Below are 16,941 nucleotides of genomic sequence, written 5' to 3'. Positions count from 1 at the left end.
TCGTGATGACGTCATCGACGTCGTGACAACAGAGGGAGTCACGATCCACCCCTCAACGCTGGCTGCGCACGGGGTCTCGGGGGGGGGGGGGGGGGGGCACTGTTACGCGGCGAGCGTTTCCAACACGCAGCTAGCAAAGTGCTAGCTGCGTGTTTTAAAACAAAAATTATGAAAATCGGCCCACCAGGGCCAGAGCAATCCAGCGCAATCCGCTAAGCTAATTAATAGCATTTACAGTATGGTCCATTAAATCATGTGTTTCCTTTGTTTTTTTTTCCTCCTGCAGCTCCCCCTTTTCCTTATAGCAGTCATCCATACTAGCTGAGGGTGGGAAGTACTGCATAAGATAGGTTACGTTTTTAGATCTTCCATTTAGTAAGGCCTATTTCCCTGGTTAAGTGGTCTTAACAATTCACTGCTAAAGTACTAACATTTTTTGATTTAGCTGTCAGAATCTTTCACCGCTTAAGTATTAGTATACTGTAGTTGTGCAAGGTTCATTAGATAGAAAAAACCTCCCCATACAGCATGAGGCTTACCGTCATTTTAAGGCTGCAATGCCAATGCTGTGTGGTGAACCTGATGGGTGCAGTTGTCAACAATAACTGATTTTTTTGCCAAAAGGTTGTGACCCCCCTCCCCCCCCCCCCCCAAAAAAAAATTGAATGTGTAATATTACGCGTTTAGTGTGAGGTTAAGTCCCATTATGCATATAATTTTGATGATGTCTATCTATATACCGCTGTTGCCATTTTGTGAGAATCACTATGGGTTGTGTTTTTAAAATTCAATTTTATGGCGTATATGGGGGGGGGGGGGCAAAATAGTCCTGGGGGGGAAGAGCCACCAATCCTAGGTTGTTTCTGTAGAATATGTTCAAGCGCTGCACAGATTATAAGTAAGACCAATTGCTAGCAGCTCGTCTCTGTAACGAATGTGTCGTGCATCTCCCACACCCCCCCCCCCCCCCCCCCCCCCTTTACTTGAATCTCTTTTTATAAGATTCTTTTATGTACAGTATATTGCATTTTTTTTTATTTAATACTAATAGCTTTTTCAATGTATTGTTATGATATTTTATAGATGTAATTACAATGCATTTTTATGCGGTGGAGCAGGCGCTGTGAGCCGGTGAAATAATCTTTGTATCTTTCACATCTAGATACCTCCATAAGCCCAGTTACCGCCACCTGCTCTCTAACTCCGCCCGCAAAGTTTTTCCCTAGCCGCGCCAGTGGGCGCCTTGACCACGGCGGCATTGGTATACAAAAGAGGCGTCCCAGTGCTAGTAGCATCAACTGATAAAGGCACAGAGCGCCGAAACGCGTAATGACACTGCAAGCACGCTGGAATAGGCCCCGCCCACCCCCTTCAAAATAAGAGCTGGTGTACTGCAACTCACTTTGTTTGCATGGAAATACATTAGTATATTAAAATTGGAATCAGTACTGCATGGAAATAGCTTGCCCTTAAATCTAATTGGTGGAGTGAATGTTAGAGAGAATCTATACTGGAGTGTTTCGTAGCACTCTGGTATGGATTCTCCACAAAATCTTTACTGATATCAACAAAATAATGATCTCCTTTATCTGATTCCATAAATTGCCATGTATCTCTCTTCAAACATTGGAGCTACCAGCTTCAGAGGGGAGGGCTGGCCACGCCAAATTTTTTTCTACTACTTTATCGCAGCTGTATTTTTCACCATAAGATGGTGGTTTTCCAGAAATGAGAAGAATCCAGCAGTGGTGGTGGAAGCTGCCATCTTGGGTTCATATGAAACTCTTCTAAACTTACCATTTTGAGGCCCTATGTTCTCTCCAGCAGTCACGGAAGTGAGGAAAAAACTTCTATATACAGTACACATTCCAGACTGGCCAAACCTAATTGTTCAATAACATTTACCTGTTAAAAAAAATAGTAATCAGAGGAACCATAAAGTGAGCAGTCAAGAGTCAAAGGGTTTAGGCATGACTCTATAGCCATGATTGCAACATTTGCATGAGTTTAAATAATTAGCATCTTTGATTATTTCTACTGTTATATTAACTGTAACTGTTACATTATGCGTACATCAATTGGAAAAGCAACATTCCATTTCCATCTTAACCACTTCAGGATTCGGCGTACGCTTAACTACGCCCCTGAATCCTGAAGTGGATTGCATGGAAACGACCGCTCGTATGAGCGGCCGTTCCATGTCAGTTCACGGAGCGTGTCTCCGTGAACACCCTGCGAGCCGCCGATCGCGGCTCACAGGGTAAATGTAAACACACGGGGAAGATCTTCCCCGGTGTTTACATATATACGGTGCTGCTGCGCAGCAGTGCCGTAGAGGAGATCGGCGATCCCCGGCCTCTGATTGGCCGGGGACCGCCGGCACTTGATAGGCTGAAGCCTATCCTATCCGGCGCAGGACGGAACTCCGTCATGCGCCGCTCACAGAGAGAGAGAGAGGGAGGGAAGGGAAAGGAGGCCAGGAAGCGCTGCGGAGGGGGGCTTTGAAGAGCCCCCCCCCCCCTGCAAGCGCAAGCAGCCGGCGGCGATCAGACCCCCCCAGCAGGACATCCCCCTAGTGGGGAAAAAAGGGGGGGAAGTCTGATCGCCCTGGCTGCTAGCTGATCGGTGCTGCGGGCTGGAGAGCCCACGCAGCACCGATCAGCAAAACCACCCCCTGGCACAGAAGTGGTTAATGTATGAGCTCTGGTGGTACTACTAAATACTACTGAATGGATAACGGTGGTGGCTGTGTAAGCAAATGAAAGGGTCTTTGCTGATCCTCTCCCACACGATAAGATGCTACACAGGGAGGAGTGTAGCTTCCCCTGTAGACAACTGTATTCAAATTCAAAACAGGGTAGTGTGTACATTCATTTGAAGAGGATCTCTCAAGGGCTGGTGAATGACTCGGTCGTGGCCCGCTAAACAGTCTAGAGGGTCCACCTAACAGTCATATGAGCAGCATATACAGTGGTGTCCAACTCACAATAGTCAATGTGAGGGACCGTTAGTTTGAGGGGATCAAAATTCCTGGTGTGTAAGCATCTTTGACACCACTACAGATACACCCACAAGTATCCCTTCCCCACACTCCACTGCTTTGAATGTAAATCGAGTAGTCTAAAGAGATAGCTACACCGCTCACTGTGTTGCACCTTATCGCAGTGTGGGGGTGGGGATCCGCAAAGACCACCTCATTTGCTTATACAGCCACCACCATCTGTGTACGTTTTTTAAAGTGTACCAGAGACGACCGATACTTATATTTTCATACATACCTGGGGCTTCCTCCAGCCCCATGGGCACAGATCGCTCCGATGCCGCCGTCCTCAGTCTTCCCGCAGCTCAGATACCGGGTCCTGTAACTTCCTCCAGTCGTGGCCAGTCTGACACAAGCAGAGCAGCCGCTGGAGAGCTACATAAAGAGCGTACTACCTCTTCCGCAGAGTGGCCGCGCTGGAGGAAGTTACGGGACCCGCTACCGGAGCTGAAGGCAGCTGAGGACGGCGGCGTGGGAGCGATCTATAACCATGGGGCTTGAGTTAGCCCCAGGTATGTATAAAAAGGTGAGTATCAGTAGTCTCTGGTTTCCTTTTTAACATTTACATTAAAGTTATATTATACAAGGCCAATTGTTCCATCATGGTACAGATGAGGTTTTAGTCCTGTAGGACCTCGTGCTGGATATAAATTGAATATAAGATGCACCATACAGTTGGGTATCATCTGTTTTACCCTTTTTTGTCCAAGTAAATTATTTTAATAAAATTTGGATGTGTACCACTCCCTTTGCTGTGCAGAATCATCCCCTCTTCCATTGACCCTTATTGGATGTTAAAGGAGAGAAAGCATGGATATGGAAAACAATTTAAGTTTCCACGATTGGCATATATTGAGAACCCCTGGTATTTTTTTCAGTTGGATTTGGATTTGGCTCAATAAGCCAAACTGTACAAACATTTAATTCCATGTGTCATTAGTCTGTGTTTTTAAAATAATTCTTCACCTTGACATTTTTTATTTTTTTTATTTAATCTTAAGGTATTATGTTTTTATTTTCATGAAACTTTAACAATTGGAAGTTGTTTTAATGAAATTCATGTTAAGACACTTTTTGCTAGCAATTTGATGCACCCCTTCAGTCTGTGCACGGTTTATTGCGGATCACAATCCCTAGGCTTAAGTCTGTCAGAGCATATTGCTGTTGAGGTTGCTGTGCTGCACAGATAGGTGCAGTGTATACTCTGGAAGCCAGATGAATTACCTTATGTAGTTTGGATGCTACTGAGAAACGTCTGTTAACAGAAACAAGTGAGGAGGATTAGCGTGCTTTCTTTATATTTTTCCCTGTTACTTGGCTTTTTATTCGTGTCCACTCCATCATGAGCAACCTGGAGTCTACAGAAGGTGCTGGTATGTTTAAATAATACTTATATTGAACTTTATATTACAGACCTGTAGTTGCTGTGCTTGGTTTTCTTTCACCTTACAATGCTAATCAGTCAGCGTCTAGTGTGTTTCACTTGAAACAGTTTTTTGTTTTTTTTTGTAATATACACTATTTAACCACTTCACCACTGAGGGGTTTTACCCCCTGAGCACCAGAGCAATTTTCACCTTTCAGCGCTCCTTCCATTCATTCGTCTATAACTTTATTATTACTTATCGCAATGAAATGAACTATATCTTGTTTTTTTCGCCACCAATTAGGCTTTCTTTAGGTGGGACATTATGCCAAGAATTATTTTTTTCTAAATGTGTTTTAATGGGAAAATAGGAAAAATGTGGGGAAAAAAATAATTATTTTTCAGTTTTCGGCCATTATAGTTTTTAAATAATGCATGCTACTGTAATTAAAACCCATGAAACGTATTTGCCCTTTTGTCCCGGTTATAAAACCATTTAAATTATGTCCCTATCACAATGTTTGGCGCCAATATTTTATTTGGAAATAAAGGTGCATTTTTTTCAGTTTTGCGTCCATCCCTAATTACAAGCCCATAGTTTATAAAGTAACAGTGTTATACCCTCTTGACATAAATATTTAAAAAGTTCAGTCCCTAAGGTAACTATTTATGTATTTTTTTTAATTGTAAATTTTTTATTTTTTTTTTAATTACAAAAAAAAAAAAAAATGGGGAGTGTGGGAGGTAATGAGTTAATTTTATGTGTAAAAGTCATTTATTTGTATGTGAAAAATGTGTAGGGTGTAGTTTACTATTTGGCCACAAGATGGCCACAGTAACTTTTTGTTTTAATGCGACCTCCAAGCTTCCTTCCGGAAGCTTGGAGGAAGTATAATGAGCATGGACACGTGAGTTTTTTCTCACAATGATCGCGCTGCCCATAGGAGAGCAGCTGATCATTGCGGGGCTTAGATCAACGAACGGGAATGGATTTTCCCGTTCATTGATCTCTGGGCGAGCGGGCGGCGGCGGTTTTACTAGCGGCGGGTGGCGTGTTTCCGAGCGGGAGCGCGGGCAGCGTCGGGAACGCGGAAAGTACGTGTTTCTCCGTCCCTGGTTTTTAAAGGATGGAAAAAGGGGCGGAGAAATACGTACGCGCGGGGGTAAAGTGGTTAATTTCTGTGACTTCACTAAATGATTGATTGCATGAATGCAATGCTAGCATACTCTGTTATGTAAAAGCATTAGACATATGGCTTTATTTCTCTCTGCCTGGGCTCAGCTGCAGATGGAGTGAGGGCTTGTTTCCACTATTGCGTTGCGAAATCGCTGCGGCAAAATTCGCATGCGGATGCGAATTTCGCATGCGTGTGCATACGAATTTTCTTGCAAATTCGCATGAAAATTCGCATGGATGACGATGTATGCGAATTTAACCATGGCAATGCCGGTGTGCTTTTCCATTGATTTAATGCGAATTCGCAAGAAAATTCGCATACCAAAACAGCATGCGATTTTCCTATTAAATACATTAGCGGCGATTCGCATGCATTCCACTCGCAGGCGAATTCTGCGGCTCTTTTGTGCGTTTTTTCACCGCTGAAAAAAACGCACCTCAACAATGCTACAGTGGAAACAGGCCCATCCACTTGCATTACATGTGCGAATCCGCATGCGTTGGACGCATGCGGATTCGCGATAGTGGAAACGAGCCCTGAATGTTTTTATGATGTGCAGTATAATATTAGGAAACTCACATTCATAATGCTTTGCTACTCATTGTTCTCTTACCTGCATTGAGGTTGACTCAATGCAGAATGGTAACACAGATTTGGGGGTGTACTTCCTTGTTAAAGGGGCACTACAGCGAAAAACTGTAAAATTTCAAATATGTGCAAACATACACAAATAAGTATGTTTCTTCCAAAGTAAAATGAGCCATACATTACTTTTCTCCTATAATGCTGTCACTTATAGTAGACAGTAGAAATCAGACAGAAGTGACAGGTTTTGGATTAGTCCATCTCTTCATAGGGGATTCTCAGCAAGGCTTTTATTCTTTATAAAGATATTCCCTAAAAAAGGTTTAAACAATGATGCTGGCCAGCCTCCCTGCTCCCTACACAGTTTTTTGGCAGTTGGACAGAGCAACTGCCATTCACGAAGTGCTTTTGAAAATAAATATATCCCTGAGAATCCCCTTTAAAGAGATTCACTAGTCCAAAACCTGTCACTTCTGTCAGATTTCTACAACCTACTGTAAGTGACAGCAACATAGGAAAAAAGTAATTTATGGCTCTGGAAAAAATGTACTTCTTATTTGTATATGTTTGCACATATTTTACATTTTACAATTTTTCGCTGTAGTGCCCCTTTCATTTTGCATTTTAAAACTTTTTTATGTCTTGATTGTTATTGTTAACATGACCTTTCTATATTCATTATAAAATGTATCTGTGTTCTTCATAAGCAAGTTGATGTCTCATTGTCTGTTTGGACAGTCTTTAGGGGTGGGTGCTCAATTGCCATATTTTTCTTAGGCTTTAATGATTTAAGTTTTTTCCTTTCTTTGATATTAAAAATAATAAGCCTTTCCAATAATGCAAAGGCGTAGTTAACAGTGTTCCAGGACTGTTATATTTTTACTGGCATACAAAGTAAATCCAGAAGATGAACAAAGATATGTAATGATCCGCTCAGCTGGCTGCACAGGCAGAGACCTGGCTTCATCTTGCAACTTTCAGGGTTGCTTTGCTGAGGGATTTGCATACATGCAAATTGCCCAGCTGTCTCCTTTTAAGGCTGGCAGTATAAAAGCCTTCTGCTCCCAGAATGCTTTGCTGGTCATCCTTCATGGTTTGTTGAAACACTCCTTGGATCACACTCACTCTGGCGGAAAGAGCAGTGGATCCTGCTAAGCTCTGTTGCTGTACTTGGATCCACTTGCTCTGGCGGAAGAGCAGTGGATCTTATCTGACCTATACCTGTTTCCTGTTGGTCTGTCTGTCTTGTCTGATACGAACGCTTGCCATAAGGCTCGGTGAGGTAACCGTTAAGCAAGCGTTCGCGTTCTCTATTTCGTGTTTGTGTGTCGTTGGTTAGTTAGGGTGGCGTGCTTGTCTCTGTTGCGCTTAACGTGCGGAGACCGCGCTGTGAATGCGTTCGCTGTTGCGAATGAGTGCGGTGTTCGCGTTTAGTTAGCGTTTGTTGTTTTCCTTATCATTGTATGATTTGCTGTGCCTTTGCTCTGCTCCTGGGTTTACCTCTGCTCCTGTCTTGTGTCACTTTTGGCAATCGCTACTCTTGCGATTGCGTTCCTACTTTGTTTCTGCTGTTGTGTGGTCATCGTCGCTGGGTGGCGACTAGATTGGTGGACACACATACATCCTATCTCTGTGCTCTCTCTTCAAGGGCTATCTTGCCCTGCTCGGTTGCAACTCGGACAATTCTCATCCGGCATCTGTGGTTGTGCAGAGGCTTTGCTCCTCTGCACTCCACAGCTCCACCTGCCGGTGGGAATTTCCCTCTACTGGTGCTTTGCACCAAAGCTGGGTTCTCTCCTTCATACGCTTGTGGAGGATTTCCGCCGTGTCAGCGCACGCCTTGTGCGCTGATCACGGAGATAATTCCACAATCGTTACAAGATACCAGACATCTCAAGATCTCCATCTAAAGTTGTTGTTGAAGACGTTCACCCACTTTTTTTTTTTTTTTTTTTTTTTGGAACCTCTGTCGCGAAAATCCTAAAATGTAAAATACATGCAGACACATACGAATAAGAAGTACATTTCTTCCAGAGTAAGATGAATCACTTTTCTCCTATGTTGCTGTCATTTACAGGAAGTAGTAGAAATCTGACATTACCGACAGATTTTGGACTAGCCCATCTTCTCATGGAGGGTGTCACAGAACAGCCGTGAGAAATGCAGGCGAATCAGGAAGATTTGCGCAGTCATTGCAGCAATCAAAATGACAATTTTTCTTCTCCTAAAATATGTTGGCTGACCAGTGAAGACATGTTGGGTTTAATTTACTTGATCAAAAGAAGACAGTTCACATGTACCTGTCACAACTCTGACCAGGTAATTACCTCATCACAGTTACCTGTGAACGACCGCATACACAGGAATAGGCAGGAAAAGCCACAGCAGGGGGGGCCTATCCAAAAACTGCAGTCACACAGACAGAATGGCAGCAACACAGCAAGATATTGTGGACAGCCCAAAGTGAAAATATACCCAGTTATTTTTGGTAAGATTGTAGCAGAATGCCACTGACTATCTCTACTAAAATAACACATTTAGGCGCAGTTGAAATTGCGCATGTTTTAAGAGATCGTGGGAGTTTGTAGCCCATTCCTAAGCAGAGTTATTAATTTTGGTGCAACCATGTGGGCTAGACTCAGGATTCTTGGACTCTGTATGATTCCCCGAATCCACTGTGTATTAATCTGTTAGCGCAAATGTGGCATTTATCGGGTTTGAAGTACAGCGTTTCATAAGTTTAAACCTAAATCTCTCTCCGAGGGAATGAACTGTGATTGGTTTGTAATTCAGAGGGGGCAGGCGTTGCCACACCCCAAACCAGCTTCATCAAAAGCACATTGCCAGCAGGCGGACCTCAGTCCTCCCCTGTGTACCATCACCTGATCAAGCCAGCCAGAGGACCACTTGGCTGGTGGCCATTTTCCTGAACTGATACAAAGGACATTTTCCATGTGCTCAGATTTTCCCAGAAAGGACATATTTCCACGAACCTAAGTATTTTATTCCATTTTTTTATTTCATACTGTGCTATTATTTGTCTCTCTAATTGTTCATTTTAATGATTTTCTGTATGTATTAATTATTTATATTGCATATTTAATAAACGACGCTAACGTCCTTTATTTGTTCAGCTACCCTATTATTCAGCCGCTAAACTGAACCCTGGTTTCTGAAGAGTCGCTACTATTGTTGATAGCTAGATAAAATAGAGTGTGTTTAACCGTTTTCTATTTGCAGGTCTAGAGTCAGTCAGTGGGTTCCTCTGTCCCATGGTAACAGAGGTGGTGGCAGTTATACACTGAAATAGTGTGTAATTTGTATTACCGTAACTCACAGGCTCCCTTCTAGTCGGTCTGCTGCCAAAATCCCAGCGGTTTCTGCGCACCGATTGCGACCACAGATTGCATGGTCTGTGTGCTGAAACCGATTGGGGGGCATTGTGCGGTCTGGCCACTAGGGGCCCCTTGACAGAGCGTTCTCAGAGTTTTCTTTATTTTTAAAAGCACTTAGTGAATGGCAGTTGCTCCATTCAACTGCCAAAGAAGTGTACGGTGAGCAGGGAGGCTGGCCAGCATCATTGTATAAATCTTTTTCAGGGAGAGCCTTTATAAAGAATAAATACCATGCTGAGAATCCACCATGAAAAGATGGACTAACCCAAAACCTGTCGGCAATGTCAGATTTCTACTACCTACTGTAAGTGACAGCAACATAGGAGAAAAGTAATGTATGGCACATTTTACTCTGGAAGTGTTGCAATCTTCAGTTGAAAATGTACCAAAAAGTAGGTGAAAAAGTATGGTCATAATTTATTCTTGCTTGCTGGTGGCTTAAAAAGCATTTTATTTATATTGTGAAAATATCACCTAGGAGAAAACGTAGGATAAAAAGTGAATTTGATCGGGTCCATTTAATCCTTTAATAAATATAACCTAGTGGCTATAGAATGATAGCTCCTGTAACCTATAGGAAATAATGGTCTGTCTCATTATTATTATTATTATTATTATTATTATTATTATTATTATTATTATTTATATAGCGCTGTACAGAGTATATAGTCTTGTCCCTTAACCTGCTGGGCGGTCTGGACGAGCTCAGCTCGTCCAGTACCGCCGGAGCCTGCCGCTCAGGCCCTGCTGGGCCGATTTGGCTGAAATGAAAAGCAGCACACGCAGCCGGCACTTTGCCAGCCGCGTGTGCTGCCTGATCGCTGCCGCTCTGCGGCGATCCGCCGCGAGCAGCGGCGAAAGAGGGTCCCCCCAGCCGCCTGAGCCCAGCGTAGCCGGAACAAAAAGTTCCGGCCAGCGCTAAGGGCTGGATCGGAGGCGGCTGACGTCAGGACGTCGGCTGACGTCGATGACGTCACTCCGCTCGTCGCTATGGCGACGATGTAAGCAAAACAAGGAAGGCCGCTCATTGCGGCCTTCCTTGTTTATTCTGGGCGCCGGAGGCGATCGGAAGAACGCCTCCGGAGCGCCCTCTAGTGGGCTTTCATGCAGCCAACTTTCAGTTGGCTGCATGAAATAGTTTTTTTTTATTAAAAAAAAACCCCTCCCGCAGCCTGCCTGGCGATCTTAATAGAACGCCAGGCAGGTTAAAGAGACTGTGTAACAACATTTGTCGGCTCAGGCACTCGGGCAGGAGCCGACAAAGCTCACAGTCTAATCCCTACCATAGTCATATGTCTATCTATGTATTGTATTGTGTAGTGTATGTATCGTAGTCTAGGCCCAATTTAGGAAGCCAATTAACTTGGGAGTACCCAGAGGAAACCCACGCAGAAACTGGGAGAACCTACAAACCCTGTGCTCTGGCAGGGATTCAAACTGGGGACACAGCGCTACAAGATGAGTGATAACCACTACCACTGCCACCATTGTGTCTCAGTATAGTCCCTTCTTAAAACCTTAAAGGATACCCGAAGTGACATGTGACATGGAGATAGATATGTGTATGTACAGTGCCTAGCACACAAATAACTATGCTTTGTTCCTTTTTTTCTTTCTCTGCCTGAAAGCGTTAAATATCAGGTATGTACGTTTCTGACTCAGTCCTGACTCAGACAAGAAGTGACTACAGTGTGACCCTCACTGTTAAGTAATTCCATCTATAAAACATTTTCAGCAGGAAAGAGATGAAAAGGGTCAATAGTTCATAGATTTTAGCTCTGGCATACTTCAATAAATGTGTAATTTAGCAAAAACAATGAGTTGAACTTACCCGAGGCTTCTAATGGTCCCCTGCAGACATCTTGTGCCCAGGCAGCCACTCACCGATGCTCTGGCTCCGCCTCCGGTTCACTTCTGGAATTTCAGTCTTTAAAGTCTGAAAACCACTGCGCCTGCATTGCCGTGTCCTCGCTCCCGCTGAAGTCACCAGGAGCGTACTGCGCAGGCCCAGTATGGTCCGTTACTTTGCAGTACGCTCCTGGTGACCTCAGCGGGTGCGAGGACACGGCAAAGCAGGCGCGGAGGTTTTCAGACTTTAAAGTCTGAAATTCCAGAAGTGAAACGGAGGTGGGGCCGGAGCATCGGTGAGTGGCTGCGCGGGCACAGGATGTCTGCGGGGGGGACCAGTAGAAGCCCCGGGTAAGTTCAACTCATTTTCCCCCGACCCCCTTACAGTGTTCCTTTAATAACCCTGACCATGAGGCCAGTCAAGAAGTGCTGCGACCCAAATCCGTGCCTGCATCTAAGAAGTGCTAGGATTGGCAAGAACTCTACAGAATAACAATGTTCCAGTTGAAGAGTTTATGAAACCCAACGTTTCAGAACCACATTGAGTCCCTTTCTCTTGGCAGACAACATACTAGGTGATTATAACATCTTGGGCCTCATACTCACTGCTACAGTAATGGACATCCAACTGCAATAAAATAAAATACATCCAATTGACCGCAATAAAAGTGAAATTATGTTCATTATGACACTGATTGTTTTGTGGAGTGTCCACATCGCTGGATCTCTTCAGCAAAACCAGGAAAACTACTCAAATCAGAGCATGGTTAAAATCTATTTGTGTGAAGTCTTCTGCTACCTCCTACAAGGTAGCCTCACCCAGCTGCCAGTGCTATCCCTTTGTGGTTCACCAGTCCACTCAAACTGAAAACATCAAATAACAGGGAAGAGTCTTGCTTGGTATTAATTTATATTGAACACACAGGAGTGCTACCCTGTCGTTATTTGATATGCATGGAACATTCTGTAGCCTCTGCCCCCCCCCCCCCTCCCAATTGGAGCCGTCTGTGTGCCTGTCCTCTCCTCTCCACCTTCTATAAATCTGATTCTGTTGTGGGTCTGTATCACTCTCCCCACCACTACCCTTCTGCCTAATAGTCCCGGCAAGGCAGCAAATATACTTACGGCGCATCATGGAGCTTTGTCCTCTCCTCCACCATGGTGACCTCTCTAACAGCTCCGTTCCAATTCTGCTCCAGTCAGTGTCTTTCATCAAGGCCTGCACAGTGTGACGTTGCATGGCATGATGCAATGTTGATCATGATGTGCATTTCACTAGCCTGCCACCCGATGTTTGTTGTCTGGCTTTCCATTTGCTTCCCTATTAAAGAGAACCTGCACTGAAAATAAAAAGTCAAAATAACCATACACAGGTCATACTTACCTCCCGTGTAGTCTACTCCTCAATTTCTTTCTCCTCTTCTGCATCCCATTTGTCCACTGTGATCAATGGAATTCTCCATCCTCCATTTAAAAAAATGTCATTACCCCATTACAGCTTCCTGGTCAGCACACTGTTAAACTGTAATATCACCCACTTGAGCCATAGGGAAACATAGACATTACATTGCACATTCAGTTGTAACTGATAGCTGCTGATATATATATAACTGACAGCAACTGGTATATTTCAGTTCTGACAAAATATTGTCAGAACTGGAAGGGATCACTGAAAGAAGAAAATGGTGAGCTTCTGAGAGGAACTGACAGTGAGGTTAGTACGTAATTTTCATTTGCAGCTACGTCATGTGTGTATTTTAAATTTATTCGCGTCAGGTTCCCTTTAAGAAGCAGTAGAGTGTTGTACCATGTTAGCCATCAGTAAAAGCAAGAAGTTTTGAATCAGGATGATACAATGTATTGGCTAATTTAAAGGTAAATAAAAAGTAAGCTAATAAGCCTTCTTCGGACTTAGTTTCTGCATTATTAACAATATGTTAAAATACACAGCTTGTATACACTGGCCATTCATTTTGCAAACCTAAATAAATAACTGTCATTACATGCCTGAATTAGCCTTTCTAATTATGTTAATTAACGTAGTAGTGGCCGTGCTAGTGAAGCATCGCGCTAGCAAGCAAGGTAGTACTTACAAGGAGCGGCCGTTGCAAAGGATCACATGCTACACTGCCAGTAGTGCACATAGTGTGCCCACACTATGATTAAGTCCCTTTGCTTTCATTAGCCACTTCAGGACGAGAGCAATTTTCACATATCAGCGCTGCTCCCATTCATTTGCCAATATCTTTATTACTACTTATCACACCTAAATGATCAATGTACTGTTTTGTTTTTTCAGGTCAAATTAGGCTTTTAGTAAGTAATATTTTTGTTTAGTAATTACCTTTATTTTCTATGCATTTCAAAGGGAAAATGAGGGAAAAATGGGAAAAAACACGCTATTTCTCCATTTCGATCCATTATAGCTTTTCAGTAAACGGCGTAAACTATTAAATTATTTAACTAAGTTAAAACCACAAATGTTGCTTATCCATGCTGGTTATTACAACATTTAGAATATGTTCCTATGTTTTTTGCTTTCTTATTGTACTCTATCGATGATTACAAAACCTTATTTGCAAAAACAGTAATATACCCTCTTGGCATACATATTTAAAAAGCCAAGTTCTTAGGGTAACAATATACAGTGGTTTGCAAAAGTATTCAGCCCCCTTGAAGTTTTCCACATTTTGTCATATTACTGCCACAAACATGAATCCATTTTATTGGAATTCCTTGTGAAAGACCAATACAAAGTGGTGTACACGTGAGAAGTGGAACGAAAATCATACATAATTCCAAACATTTTTTTTCAAATAAATAACTGCAAAGTGGGGTGTGCGTAATTATTCAGCCCCCTTTGGACTGCGTGCAGTCAGTTGCCCATAAACATTGCCTGATGAGTGCCAATGACTAAATAGAGTGCACCTGTGTGTAATCTAATGTCAGTACAAATACAGCTGCTCTGTGACGGCCTCAGAGGTTGTCTAAGAGAATATTGGGAGCAACAACACCATGAAGTCCAAAGAACACACCAGACAGGTCAGGGATAAAGATATTGAGAAATTTAAAGCAGACTTGGGCTACAAAAAGATTCCTAAAGCCTTGAACATCCCACGGAGCACTGTTCAAGCGATCATTCAGAAATGGAAGGAGTATGGCACAACTGTAAACCTACCAAGACAAGGCCGTCCACCTGAACTCACAGGCCGAACAAGGAGAGCGCTGATCAGAAATGCAGTCAAGAGGCCCATGGTGACTCTGGACGAGCTGCAGAGATCTACAGCTCAGGTAGGGGAATCTGTCTATAGGACAACTATTAGTCGTGCTGTCAGAATTCTAGAGGTTTTATTTATGCAGGAAAAGCTGTCATATGTGTATGTATATATACATATTAATAATCAATACCGTCCTTCCAAAGAAATAATTATTGTTAAAATATTTATATAATATAATTTAATACTTTGAAATATATTTCAAAGCCAGTGATGATTTGAGACAGTAAAACATTCTCGTAGGATTGTTTTGGTTCTTGAAGAATTGTTGACGTGTTCTGGGTACAAGGCTGTCTCAGTTAGCTGAACAGTGAAAGCTGATAACACATGATGTTTTGGGAACAAGTTTTATACATTTTAAACAAAGGTGTTTTCCCAATTAGTTAAAGATGATTCAATGATGCCACCTGGTGGTTTCATAGTCTTATATAATTAATACTGTTTGTTATTTGTTATGAAATGCTGACCTCTGCCGGTTAAAATTAGATATTTCTTCATCAGAAAGACAAATATATAGAAAAGGATTTTATATTCTTAAGAATTAATATGCAATTATTTCTTATATGATTAATTGTTTTAAGAAGAATTACATAATAAGCTTTATATTTAAATGAGTATATTAGAAGCCCTGTATGTTTTCAATAAGCCTTACATTTCTGAAGACTCTCACAGGTTTGGTTACAGTGTCAACCTGACCAATCTCATGTCTGGGGAATTACCAAGACATTCCAACCTAATTAGCAGTGAACACTTTATCAGAAATGCGTCATGAATGACATTGTTTAGTCTCAATGTCTGGGGCAGCCAGCAGACAATATGGCTGATGATGTCCATTTTTAATTAACTGCGTCAAATATGACCTTTTTATCAAATGTCAAAATGTCAGATGACGTTAATTCCCACAAGATAAGGTAATTAATTATATTAATTTATAAACAATAATATTATGATTTAGGTATTCAAAACAAAAAGTGTTATTGGGTATTTTAAATGTCAAAGATAGCGAGCTACGCATTGGAAGCTTTAGCCAATTAGATTCCAGATTAGGCATCCATATTGCATCCTGTCCCTATAAAAGTAGGGGCTGAAAGCTCATAGTTTGCAGAAGCCCAACAATCTCCTGAGAAGACACATGAGGCAGAAGCTACCTTCCCACACGTGGTTCTAGATGCTTAAAGGGAACTGAGCACATTCTCTTTCAATGGAATCTCTCCTGGCATAGAAGCTGCCATGTGCCCCCCCCCCCCTCCCCTTCTCACATTCCTTATTTACAGAAGTCAGAGATGCTATCTTGACACATGGACACACACTAGGTCTTTGAAGAAACAGTTCTAATTACTAACCCCCTTTGTTGTCTAATAGCATGGTTTACCTCTTGGTAATTAGCCCAATAAAACAATTAGGATCCTGAAAGCTCTGCGGCCGGGGACGGCCGGGCAGCCCTGCTGAAACAGGGTAATTAATATACTTTGAATGTAAAATACAAGGTAAAATGAAAGTTTATTTTAATAATGAAACAGATTGTCGGCATGCATTTTTCATGTGCTATAGAAATGTCCTGAATGATGAAATAGGTACTCGGTTCACTTTAAGAGATGACAGAGATGGGGTAATATGCTTAATATTCTGGTGATTTATGTTATTAATTTTTCAGCATTAAGTTTTGTAGAGGTTAGCAAGAAGTTTTTTTAGAAGCTATTTTTTATGCTATTTCTTTAAGAAGATTACTACAAGTTTTACACAGCTATTATATACACAGCTATTGATACAGATGAGACTATTTTTGATCCTATTCTACATAACACAACTGCTATATTCTTTTTTAAATGTACTTAGAAGATTGATGATCGCTTGGCTATAAAAGCCTTGATGAGATGGAATACTGTTAGAAGGAAACACTACTTAGAACTGATCATATTTTGAATATATGCTGTATGATAAGCAAATACAATTTTTTATATAAAATCATACACTGAGTGCTCTGATTCATTTCAAGGTATACCATCAATCTATAATTACTGTTATAGAGGGTTCAGACCCCACTATGCTGGAATTATATGATAGCAACGCTTTAAAGGTTGGTCCTTTACTGAGTTAGCAATCATGAAAAAGGCAAGAACCGCTCAGGTTTTTGACAGTGCACTGCACAAAGTTGGCCTTTATGGAAGAGTGGCAAGAAGAAAGCCATTGTTAACAGAAAAGCATAAGAAGTCCCGTTTGCAGTTTGCCACACGCCATGTAGGGGACACAGCAA

General features: G+C 42.2%; 1 protein-coding gene across 5 annotated transcripts in view; it reads left to right on the top strand.

Annotated features, from left to right (window-relative positions):
• The window catches only part of SLC12A7 (solute carrier family 12 member 7), a 715,067-nt gene that overhangs the window by 193,988 nt on the left and 504,138 nt on the right, over positions 1 to 16,941 (top strand). The gene's annotated exons all lie outside the window — the stretch shown is intronic.

The sequence above is a fragment of the Hyperolius riggenbachi genome, chromosome 5 (assembly GCF_040937935.1).
Source record: "Hyperolius riggenbachi isolate aHypRig1 chromosome 5, aHypRig1.pri, whole genome shotgun sequence".
Lineage (NCBI taxonomy): Eukaryota > Metazoa > Chordata > Amphibia > Anura > Hyperoliidae > Hyperolius > Hyperolius riggenbachi.
Note: the sequence above shows the minus strand (reverse complement) of the source record. Positions and strands in the feature narration are given on the sequence as shown.